The sequence below is a fragment of the Dipodomys ordii genome, unplaced genomic scaffold (assembly GCF_000151885.1).
Source record: "Dipodomys ordii isolate 6190 unplaced genomic scaffold, Dord_2.0 Scaffold15, whole genome shotgun sequence".
Classification (NCBI taxonomy): Eukaryota; Metazoa; Chordata; class Mammalia; order Rodentia; family Heteromyidae; genus Dipodomys; species Dipodomys ordii.
The window spans coordinates 14,831,240-14,843,668 of NW_012267231.1; positions in this window are offsets into that span (position 1 = coordinate 14,831,240).

Genomic DNA, 12,429 nt, shown 5'->3' on the forward strand with positions numbered 1-12,429 from the left:
AGTCGCTTATCACAAGGCCCAGCTCCTGTCCTGTTGAGCCGCAGGACCTCAACATGGGGTTTGGGGCTATTAAACATCAAGCTCATCATAGGCAACCGCCACTTAAGTAGCTGGCCAAGACACCGGCCATGCTAGGGCTGGGCCCATGTGGACGGCTGATGGGCCAGCCTCTAGCAGGAGCTAGCTGGAGATAGGTTTCATCTGCTTTCCTGGGGGCGGCATTTGTGGCATTGTGGGTCTGTCCTTCCACAGACCCCACAGACTACTTGGCAACCGCTTTACAAATCTTTCTAAATACAGATTAGTCCGTGGGACTCCAAAACTAGTGGGAGAGAGGGAAAAAATTAATTGAAAGAGCTAGTGAATCGAGGCGGTTGTGCCTGAGTAAATATATATTTATTTTTCCCTGTCTAGAATCCCGATCTATTCGTTTAGTCAGCCTAATTCTGGTTGTTTTGCTAATTTGGGGGGGGCGCTGTGGGGGGAAGGTTTTGTTCTGCTGGGTTAAGAGGATTTTAGTTTCTCATTGGACGTGTTTCAAAGGAAATTCATTCCTGCAACAGCTTTGCTTATCTCACTGTTCAAAGGTGGCAAAAAAGAAAAAGAAAATGCAACCCAAAAAAACCCACTTCTACTTTTGTTACTTCCTGTGGCTGACCTCGTGTGTTGCTCACGCTCTATCAGCCTGCTGGGGGCCACGCCAGACATGTGCAGGGGTGCCCTGAGACAGGCTGGGGTACAGGTACACGGGTGCCAGGTGGATGGTACAGAGTCCATGGTTGCTAAGGTGACAAGCACGTAGTACAGGGCCCAGGGTTGCCAGGGTAATAATACACAGTTGCCAGGGTGACAGGCATATAGTACAGGGTGCATGGTTGCTAGGCAACCAGCAGATTGTACAGGGTACATGGTTGCTAGGGCAACAGGAGGATGGTACTGGGCCCATGGTTGTCAGGGTGCAGATGGATATACATGGTTGCCAGGGTAATAGGTAGATAGTACAGGGTGACAGGCGGAGGGTACAGAATCCATGGTTACCAGGGTGACAGGTAGAGGGCACAGGGTCAAGGCTACAGGCAGATCCACCCAGGACTCCTCCAAAAGATCTCCCTAAGATGCCAAGATAAAGCTCCTGTGGCGCCATGTCCCCATACCTGGGGGTGCGCCCTGGAAAGCAGAGCTTCACCTGTGCGCAGGCGCTGGGGGTGAGGATGGCGCCCTCACACTGTCCCCCGCATCTCCCTGCCCAGCACCCCGCTTTTACAGGCCCCATCTGTGAGCAGCCCAGTCCCCACAAACCTAGGCAAGCACTCGGCCTGGCCCGTCAGCCTCACACCACATCCAGCTTGTCTTGGTCCATGAGATTTCCCAATGTCCGTGATGGCTTTGGGATACGAATATGTGAGCCAGGCGCCAGTGGCTCCTGCCTGTCATCCTGGCTACTCAGGAGGCTGAGATCGGAGGACTGTGATTTGAGGACAGCCAGGGCAGAAAAATCTGCGAGACTTTCATCTCCAATGAATCACCAAAAAGCCAGAAGGAGAAGTGGAGCTGTGGCTCAAGTGGTAGAGCACCAGCCTACAGCAAGAAAAACTCAGGGACAGTGCCCAGGCCCCGAGTACAAACCCCAAGATTGGCACACACACACACACACACACACACACACACACACACACACACACACACGTGCGCACATGCGCATGTGCACACACGCTTGGCCAGCTTGCAATTCCTGGAAGAGCCGGCAGGGTGGGGGTGGGGGAGTGTCAAGATCTTCTCCATGTCTCAGGAAACAGAATGTTGGGGAGTCTCTGCCACTCTGGGTGAAAGACGGTGCCTCCTTCAGCTCTGGCAGAGACCTGGGCTGCTGCTCCAGAGCGCAGTGACTGTATTCCTGCTGCGTTTGCCTGACCGGGCCCCCACGCCCTTCCATAACTCCTTCCTTGCTGGTTTTTTGTGGGTCAGTGTGGGGCTTGAACTCTGGGCCTGGGCGCTGTCCCTGAGTGCTTCAGCTCAAGGTTAGCGCTCTACTATTTGAGCCACAGCACCACTTGTGGTTTTTTGGTTGTTCATCGGAGATAATAGTCTCATGGACTTTCCTGCCCTGGCTGGCTTTGAACTGTGATCCTCAGATCTCAGCCTCCTGAGTAACTAGGATTAGTCGTGAGCCACCGGCGCCCAGCTTGGTGCTCCATTTTGCTGTTCTCTTTTGGGAACTATTATCCCCAAAGTGCTGCCAGGCCAGGCCATTCGCTCCTGCAGCAGGTCCCCAGTGACCAGAGTCAACTAAGAAGGGGTCACTCATGCTAAGTGCCAGAGAACCCAACCCTGTGACTTTAAGGGAGCCAGTAAATCCCCCAAATCACACAATTTATCCTGTAACCAAGATTCTAGATCACCCAACTCACCTAATAAGGAAGTGCTGTCTGCTTTTTTGTTGTTGTTGGTGGTCGTGGGGCTTGAACTCTGGGCCTGGGCGCTGTCCCTCAGCTCTTCAGCTCCAGGCGAGTGCTCTACTGCTTAAGCCACAGCACCACTTCCGGTTTTCTGGTGGTTTATTGGAGATAAGAGTCTCATGGACTTTCCTGCCCAGGTTGGCTTTGAACCACAGTCCTCAGATCTCAGCCTCCTGAGTAGCTAGGATTACAGGCGTGAGCCACTTGGCGCCCCGCTGTCCTGTCTGCTTCTGCTCTTAATAAAAATGATAAAGCCGGGTGCAGGTGTCATCCCAGCTACTCAGGAGGCTGAGATCTGAGGATCGCAGTTGAAAGCCAGCCCAGGCAGGAAAGTCTGTGAGACTCTTGGCTCCAATGAACCACCAGAAAACCAGAAGTGGAGTTGTGGCTCAAAGTGGCAGAAAGCTAGGTTCAAGGCCCGATCCCCCCCTAATTCCCCCCATTCTATAGAACCTGTGGCTCTGCCGTGGGTCCGCTGCAGCCTCACTCTGTACTGAAGCGTCAGACTGCCTGCTGCATGAGTCATCAATCCCCATCCTAGGGCTTGAACTCAGAGCCCAGGAGCTATCCTTGAGCTTTTGAACTCAAGGCTAGTGCTCTACCACTTGAGCCACAGCCCCACGTCAAGCTTTTTTTGGTGGTGATTATTTGGAGATAAGAGTCTCACGGACTTTCCTGCCCAAGCTGGCTTTGAACCGCGATCCTCAGATCTCAGTCTCCCCAATAGAGTGGATGATAGGCTTGAGCCACTGGATCTCCACCCATAAACTGGGTGGGTGTCTTTGACGAGTGACGAGTGGCCTCCTGGGATCTCCCGCAGGTGGCAGAGTCAGGCAGAAGAGAGATCTGTGTCATTTGTCACCGATCAGGGTGGCCAGCCTTGCCCCTCCCCCCAGCATCTGGGGGTGTTCACCTGGGGCTCCCAAAAAAAGCCTGGAGGATTTGCAAGTGGTCGGGTCCTGCCGGGGCCAAGGCTGCAATGCCGACGGTTTCCTTCCTCCCTAGCTTAGCAAGCAGAGGGACGGGGGGGGGGGGGGGGGAAGAAATCCGCTGTTCTGTGGGAGAAAAAGAAAAGCTCATTCAGCTCCCAGACAGATCTTTTCCAGTAGCTTTCGGCAAAAATAAATAAAGAAAAATTTTTTTAAAAAGGAGGCTCCCTGCCCCCTCACCCCAGATCAGAGGCCCCAGAGCAGACCTGTTGTGAGGCTGAGATTCAGGCTGCCCAGGTCTTGGGGACCCCTCCCCCAGCGTCTTCCGCCATGGCCTGCCAGCCCTTGGGGCGAAGCACTCTCCAGCCCCTCATTCCGGCCGTGTGTGAGTGGTTTTCTCCACTCACGATCATTTATTTCTGGTGTCAGGGAGGCCCGGGGCGTCTTTCCCCACTGGTTGTAAATGTTCTGAGCACCATTGATTCTTTTATTCCCGCCCCCTGGAAATCTGCTGCATCAGCAAGTCTGTGTCTGGGGTTCCTGGAGGTGGGGGAGTGGGAGGGGGTGGGGGGAAGTGGGGGATAAGGGCCAAGGTGCCTTTGGGTCCCTTCATTCCAGCAGGGGGGTGGGACAGAGGGCCAAGGCTCCCCTCGGCTCCCTAGGGGGTAGCTCTCCTGTTGAGACACTGTATTAGGGAGCCTGGCTGGCTGGGGGGGGGGTGTCTCCCTCACTTGAATGACAGGTGACAACGCCATTACTCTCTCAGTTTATCTGGTCCCAGGCCATCTGAGTGTGGCTTCGGTTGGCTGAACACTTCCTCAGTGTGTTTTGATTCCCGTCATACTGCAAGCACGGACACAGTACCGTCTACCTCACGTTCCAAGAACACTAAATATCTATCTCCATTGGCTCTGTGTGTGTGTGTGTGTGTGTGTGTGTGTGTGTGTGTGTGTAATAGGACTTAAACTCACGGTCTTGTGCTCTTGTTTAACTTTTTGTTTCTTTTCTTTTTTTTCCACTTAAGGATGGCGCTCTACCTCTTCAGCCACAGCTCCACTTCTAGCTTTTTTCTTTTTTGGTCGGTTATGGGGCTTGAACTCTAAGCCTGAATGCTGCCCCTCAGCTCTTTTGCTCAAGGTGCATGCTCTACCACTTGAGCCACACTGCCCCTTCTGGTGTTCTGGTGGTTTATTGGAGATAAGAGTCTCACAGACTTTCCTGCCCGGGCTGGCTTTGAACCATAATCCTCAGATCTCAGCCTCCTGAGTAGCTAGGATGACAGGTGTGAGCTATTAGAGCCCGGCTCCATTGGCTCCATTTATCAGCCTAGGAAAAGGTATTATAAGAGGCAGAGGGACTCGAGATGGAGCCATTCAGTGGGCAAGCAGAACGACAGCCAATAGAGAGAAACCCAGAGCAATCTTTTGGCAAGAGACTCTTCTCAGAGCAAAGGAGGGGTCAGCATTGTGTCTGGAAGATTCTGCTCAGACTCCAGATGGATGCATGGCTGTACCTGCTTGAGCCTACCAGCTAGGTGTGTTGGCCTGACCTTTGTCCAAAGTCCCAGGAGGCAGAGCTAGGAAAGTTCGACGAACACCGCTTTCATAGCATGGGGTGGCTCCAAACCAGATGTATGGGAAAAACCACAGAATGTAAAAGGAATTTCCCAGCACTGACACCTGTAGCTTGGATAAAAAAGGAAAGACGCAGGAAATGAGAAGTCCCTGGGTAGTTAGCTTCCCTAGGGAGGAGACTGTCATCTGTCTAGCTAAAAATGTGACCTATTAATTTTGGGGAAAGAAACATACTTCTACAGCCCTCTAAAGAATATGCTCACATGGGGCTGGGAAGGTGGCTCAGTGGTAGAGTGCTTGCCTTGCATGCATGAGGCCCTGGGTTCGATTCCTCAGCACCAATAAGCAGAAAAAGCTAGAAGTGGCACTGTGGCTCAAGTGGTAGAGCGCTAGACTTGAGCTGAAGAGCTAAGGGATAGCGCCCAGGCCCTGAGTTCAAGCCCCAGGACTGGCAAAAAAATAAATAAAAACAAGAATATGCTCACAAGCTGGGCACTGGTGGCTCAGACCTGTAATCCTGACCACTCAGGGGGCTGAGATCTGAGGATCCTGACTTGAAGCTAGCCTGAGCAGAAAAGTCCCTGAGACTCTCATCTCCACTTAACTACCAAAAGTCCAGAAGTAGAGCAGTGGTTCAAGTGGTAGAGCATTAGTCTTGAGCACAAAAGGTTCAGGGACAGTGCCCAGGCCTTGAGTTCAAGTCTCAGAACCCGCCCCCCCCCCCCCACAATTGAACTAGTGGCTCTCGTCTGTCATCCAAGCTACTCAGGAGGCTGAGATCTGAAGATTGTGGTTTGGAGCCAGCCTGAGCAGGAAAGTCCCTGAGACTCTTATTGTCAATAAACTGCCCAGAAAAAGCCTGAAAGTAGGGCTGCTACTCAAGTGGTTAGAGCGCTAGCTTTGAGTAAAAGAAGTTCAGGGACAGTGCCCGGGCCCTGAGTTCAAGTCACTCACACGCACACACACACACATACACACACACACACACACAAATCCAACCAAACAACAACTGTGACAACAATAACAAATTAAAAAGGAAACCTTCCTAAGGGTTTAAACAGAGAAGTGGACTTACTACAAAGGAGATAGCAACGCTCACCTACCACGCTTCTTTCTCTTTTCCAGGGCTCCTCTAGGCAGTGTTTCTTGGTTACCCAAAACACTCCACCCTGACTATAAACTCTATGTCCTTGATTCAGGGTCTGACCTCTTGTTGATCATCCTCACAGAAGAACCTCTGTGATAAGGAGTTGATTGTTTTTTCTTCTTCTTCTTTCCATTGTATTCATGTCTCTCTCTTCCCAGCAGCGAGGACATAGTAGGTGCTCAATAAAAATCGTTCGCTAACTGACTAGATACACAGAGGAAGGAAGGAATTCTAGGGAGTGTCTACCCTTGCTGCTGCAGTGGACTGGGAGTTCATTCTTTTAACTGAGTAAATTTGCTCTCATCTGAGCCCTTTAGTAAGTCATTAGAAGAGTCAAGGTCAGGTCTCCAAGGGCCTTGCTTTGAGCTCCAGGGGTGTATCTGAAGATTTCAGATTTTTTTTTGAGGGGGGACTCATTGGGGGATGGTTTCTGGTTCTTTTGGGAAATAATTGTATGGGGTTCTCCGGGGGTTACCAATGACCCACTGGGTCATCTTGACTTTGTTCCAGCTCTCCTGGCCCCTGGCTTTGTGACCCCTGTTTTCCCTTGGGTATCTGGAAGGCAGTTACTTTCTCTCCTGTTTGTTCTCTCTGGGATATGAAAATTAAAGACTAAAAAGAAAAAAAAAAGGTCTCAGAGATCCCTCTGAAGCGTGAGTAGGAGGGTGCCCGGCTAATCTGAGGATATTATTAGTAAAAAGACAATTCCTTTGAAAACGAAAATAGCTGTATCACAACATCTCCTGAAGCTTGAGGATGGAATTAATGAGGAATTGAATTTGCTGAAGAGTCACAACTTCAAAACCGGGATCATGCAGGTGGCCAAAGGAAATTTACATTTACACTTCAATCAGACGCCCCTCCCATCGACTGGAAGAGGAGGCGGGCTTAACTCTCTGAGCTCACCAAGTCCCCCCCCCCTTCCTTTTCTAACAAAGACTCCTCCCGCTAATTAGAAAAGTGAATCTAATTTCACGGATTTTCAGTTCCTATTAAATTTATTCCGGGCTTGTTGGTAATGAAGCCATGTGTTTTGTTTCTTAAGAAGGAAACATGGGAGAGGGAAAAGAGTGGGTGTGAGCTGTGTGGTTTGTTCCCCCCCCCATTCGTTCTTCAGTTCATTTGGGGTGGTGTAGCACGATGCTAATTCAATATTACAGAGGTAACCCCTGCTTTCCCGGCTCAAGCGTCTACTGTGGTTAGCCCCAAATAAAAAGCCTACTTCAATGTATTTAAAACACCAATTGAATAAGGCCAATGAGCTATGGGGCATAAATGCACCTTTGGTGTTAATTAACAATGTAACTTGCTTCTAGAAAGATCTGTTAATTAACAATGTAACTTGATTCCAGAAAGATGTAATAATTAATAATGTAACTTGTTTCCAGAAAGATCCTAGGCCAGAGCCTCCATTTTTTTTTTTTTTTTTTTGGTTAGTTCAGATCCTGTTGGGACTAGCTTGCTCAAGAATTACTGTTGTTGGGGCTGGGAAGGTGGCTTAGTGGCAGCGTGCTTGCCTAGCATGCATGAAGCCCTGGGTTCAGTTCCTCAGCACCACATACACAGAAAAAGCCGGAAGTGGTGCTGTGGCTCAAGTGGTGGAGTGCTAGCTTTGAGCAAAAAGAAGCTGAGGGACAGTGCCCAGGCCCTGAGTTTAAGCCCCATGACCAGCAAAATAAAAATAAAAATTGTTTTGGTCAGTTGTGGGGCTTGAACTCAGGGCTGGGCACTGTCCCTGAGCTTTCTCACTCAAGGTGAGCACTCTACCACTTGGAGCCACAGCTCTACCTCCAGTTTTCTGGTGGTTCTTTGGACATAAGTATCTCTTGGACTTTCTTGCCCGGGATTGGCTTTGAACTGAGATCCTCAAATCTCAGCCTCCTGAGTAGTTAGAATGACAGTCATGAGCCACGGTTGCCCAGCTTAAGAGTTTTACATCAATGTAAACGTAAAACTTTCCTTCATGAATTCCTGCTTTAACACAGCACAGCTAGTACCCTGAGCATCCCATGACGAAGGCAAAGAACCCACAAAGGGGAGGCTCAGATCACAGCTCTGTTGCCTTGAAGTTGACATCTAGTTGGATAAAAGCATATATTCCTGGGAAGAGGAAATACAAAATGTCACTAGCATGATTGTAAATAAATCATGATAAAAAGCAGTTATTTGATTGTAAAGTCCCTGTCTGTCTATTTCAAAATCTAGCTTTCATCTGGGCTCTGGTAGCTCATGCTTGTAATCTAGCTATTCAGGAGGCTGAGAAGATTGCAGTTCAAAGCCAGCTCAGGCAGGAAAGTCCATAAGACTCTTATTAACCACCAGAAAACCAGAAGTGGCACTGTGACTCAAGCAGTAGAGTGCTTGCCTTGAGCTGAAGAGCTCAGGGACAGTGCCCAGGCCCAGAGTTCAAGTCCCATGACCCGCAAAACACAAACAAAACAAAAACAAAAAACCCCAAATCTAGTTTCCTTGGAGCATGAACGATTCTCACTAATTATTTGTGGGTACTATAGGAGGAGCCAAGCAATGGAAATGGATAAAAGTAAGGGCGTGCGGTAGCTGCCACTGGCAGTTCTCCATAATTCTCCTTACTTTGGTCCTTCCTAGCTGTGCAGACACTGCTGGCTGGTCCATTCATTGCCTATCCCAACCCCCTCTGCTGGTCCTGTGCTGGAGAGAGGCTGGATAGCTAGAAATTCTCCCAGACTTTGTAGAGGGTTTCTGCAGGTGAGCTAGATCCTGACAGCAACAGCAGCAGCAGCAGGAAGAGGAGGAAGAGGAAGAGAGAGGCTATGTGAGCTTGAGTGGATCTCCTCCGATCATTCAGAACTGTGTCACTAAGAGGTTGAATTTCCTGTCTCATCTCCTCAGAGCCCTGCAGCTGAGCCTTCATGACTGATACATGACACTGCGTGATGTCTGAGGCCAGATCATAAAAGGAGATAGGGTGTCTGTCTGTTATGGTTGGCATCTTCGGTGTTCCCCAGAGTCCACACCAGCCTGTGGCACTACTGAGAGGTGTTGGAATCTTCAGGGGGTGGGGCCTAGTGGGAGGGAGGTCATTTGAATCTTTAAGGGGCGGGGCCTAGTGGGAGGGAGTTAGGTCATTGGGATCTTTAGGGGCCAGGCCTAGTGGGAGGGAGTTAGGTCATTGGGTGTCTGCTGTCCCCAGTTCCCATCATTTAAGGGTCATATTAAGAAGAAGGAAAGAATAGATACTGAGTAGACATCTGCTGGTCTCTGCCACAAATGGGAAACAGGTCCAGTTTCCCGATTCCTTGATGAACAAGAGTCCTCTTCCCTGACAAGGAGACATCTCCTAAGTTCTCTCCAGCTCAGCATTGCTTCGGGAATGAGAAGCTGCCCCTCCAGTTGTCCTCCACACCGCTGCCCCGCTGTGACCTGAGGGATGTGCTCAGGGCCCTAAGATTCTGGCAGCCTGCTGGGGAGAATACACATGGCTGGGAACAGCTGGGCCTCAGGCTCTCTGCCCGGGTGTCCACCTGTTGGAAGCTATATTTAGAACCGAAAATCCTGGGGGATAGAGAGAGGCCAAAGGAGGAGGGAGGGCAAGGGAGGAAGGGGTAAGTCCAGAAAGTGGGGGTCATCACTCAGCAGCAAAGCCGCAGCCCTTGTGCGTCTGGTTCCTGAGCAGAAGGAAGGGGGGCGGGGGTAGTGGACACCAAGATGGGGTGAAGGCAGCTGGATTCAGAAAACTGGCTGACTTGACTGACGGAGTATCAACTGTCTGCTAGCCTAACCCAGAGAAACTCAAACACCCTTCTAGAACCAGGGATCCAGAACTTTCCACCAGCCCTCTCAGGCAGGTTGTAAGGTTTTATCTTCTTCATCCCTTCTAGTTTTCTCTAGGGATAAAAAGCCTCCAGGAAGGAAGGATTACAAAGAATGAAAGAAAGCCGGGCACTGGTAGCTCACGCCTGTAATCCCGGCTTCTCAGGAGGCTGAGATCTGAGGATTGTGGTTCAAATCCAGACTAGACAGGAAAGTCTGAGAGACTCTTTTCTCCAATGAACCAGCAAAATGCCCTAAGTGGAATTGTGGTTTAAGTGGTAGGGCCATAGCCTTGAGTGAAAAAAACCTAAGGGATAGCTTCAGGCCCTGAGTTTAAGCCCCAAAACTTGGCACAAATGCACAAAACAAAGGAAAGGATGTAAAGCAGGCTGCATTTAGGATGCTACTATCAATAGAAGTGATTCACTCATCAGTCATTTGGTTGTAGTGTGAACATGCTATAGGCTGTTATGATATAAAACAATTTTATGAAAAGTTTACAAATAATCTGGTCATTTTACCTTTTTTTTTGGCCAGTCTTGGGGCTTGAACTCAGGGCCTCACTACTGTCATGGAGCTGCTTTTGCTCAAGGCTAGCGCTCTATCACTTGAGACACAGCGCCACTTCCAGCTTTTTCTGTGTATGTGGTACTGAGGAATCGAACCCAGGGCCTCATGCATGCAAGGCAAGCGCTCTACCACTGAGCCACTTTCCCAGCCCATTTTACCTATTAAATTAGCTGATATTCACCAGCAGCTTGTCATGCAGTTGTATGTGACAAGAGCAAACTTACAGTCTTCAGGCCCCACAGTGGAAAATTATATGTTAACTAGCTGAACACTGGTGGCTCACGCCTGTCATCCTAGCTACTCAGGAGGCTGAGATCTGAGGATCGGGGTTTGAAGCTAGCCTGGGCAGAAAAGTTCTCATGAGATTTTTATCGCCTATAAACTACTCAAAAAAGCCAGAAGTGGAGCTGTGGCTAAAAGTGGTTGAGTGCTAGCCTGGAGCACAAAGAGACTCAGGGATAGTCAGTACCCAGGCCCTGAATTCAAGCCCCAGGACTAGCAAATATGTACATACGTACATAACATACAAGAAAATTATGTTAACTGTTACTGATGCAAATCTGGGTCACTAGGGACTGGTGAAATTAACCTAATAACTCAGGAAAACCAACATGGATAATACCAAAGGTAAACTAAAAGAAACGCTGATGTTCTTCAGTACTAGAGATTGAATTTAGCGTGCCCCATTTGCTAGGATGCTCTCAAGCTCTTAGAGCCCTTATGCTCTTAGTTCTATTTTTTTTTTTAAGTTCGGTTGTAGTTTAGGTCTCACACGTTTTCCTTGGACAGTGATCCTCCTACTTCTACTTCCCAAGTACCTGGGATTACAAGAGTACACCACCATGCCCAATGCTTTAAAGAGATTTTGTTAATAAAAACAGCGAGACCATCAGGAATGGGGGGGGGGTGGAATTACACCAGGTCAGGATAACAGTATGAAGTGTTGACCAAGAGCTAGGGTTTCAGGTGTGAGCCATTAGCGCCCAGCCGAAATATAACTTTAAAAAGTAAACCACACACATTTCAAGTGAACGAATCACTAAGTTTTGATCCTGCAAACATTCACAAAATCATCATATGACATCAAAGTAATCAACTCGTCCCAATGTTTATTCCTGGCCATCGGCCTTTCCTGCTCCTCACACATGGTCCCTATCCACAGATGTGTTCATTACATACCGCTGTGTAACAAAGAATCCCAGAATGTATCAGCTTAGAAATGACAACTATTTATCATCTCTCGTGTTCTCTGGCCTGGGGGCTTCTGCCTCATGATCTCTTTTCAGGTTGCATCGTGTGGGCTGGGTTCTTATCCAATGGTTTGCCCGGGGGGAGGCTGGGCACGGGAGTTCACCTGCATGCAGGTAGAGAGGATTTAGTGTCTCATGAGCTATTGAACTGCAGGACTCATTTTTCTCCCTAGCAGTTGGCTGAACGCCCTCACTCTGCTCCATGCCATCTGGACCTCTGGAGTGGTTCACACCACGTGCAGGGTGATTTTCACCGATGTGTGGGAAGCAGGGGAGCGAGCGATCGCTCACATACCCCAGCCAGCAAGATGGAAGCCACCATCTGTTTACAACTTCATCTCCAAAGTGACAGCTCATCATTTTACCACTCTGTGTGTGTGTGTGTGTGTGTGTGTGTGTGTGTGTGTATGCGCGCACACGCCCATTCCTGGGGCTTGAACTCAGGGCCTGGGAGCCGTCTTGAGCATTTTTTGCTCAAGATTGGCACTCTGCCACTTGAACCCAAGCTCCACTTCCAGCTTTTTGGTGGTTCATTGGAGATAAGAATCTCAAGGGAGCTGGTGGCTCATGCCTGTCATCCTAGCTACTCTGAAGGCTGAGATCTGAGTATTGCCGTTCAAAGCCAGCCTGGGCAAGGAAAGTCCGTGAGACTCTTATCTCCAATGAACCACCAGAAAACTGGAAGTGGCGCTGTGGCTCAAGTGGTAGAGC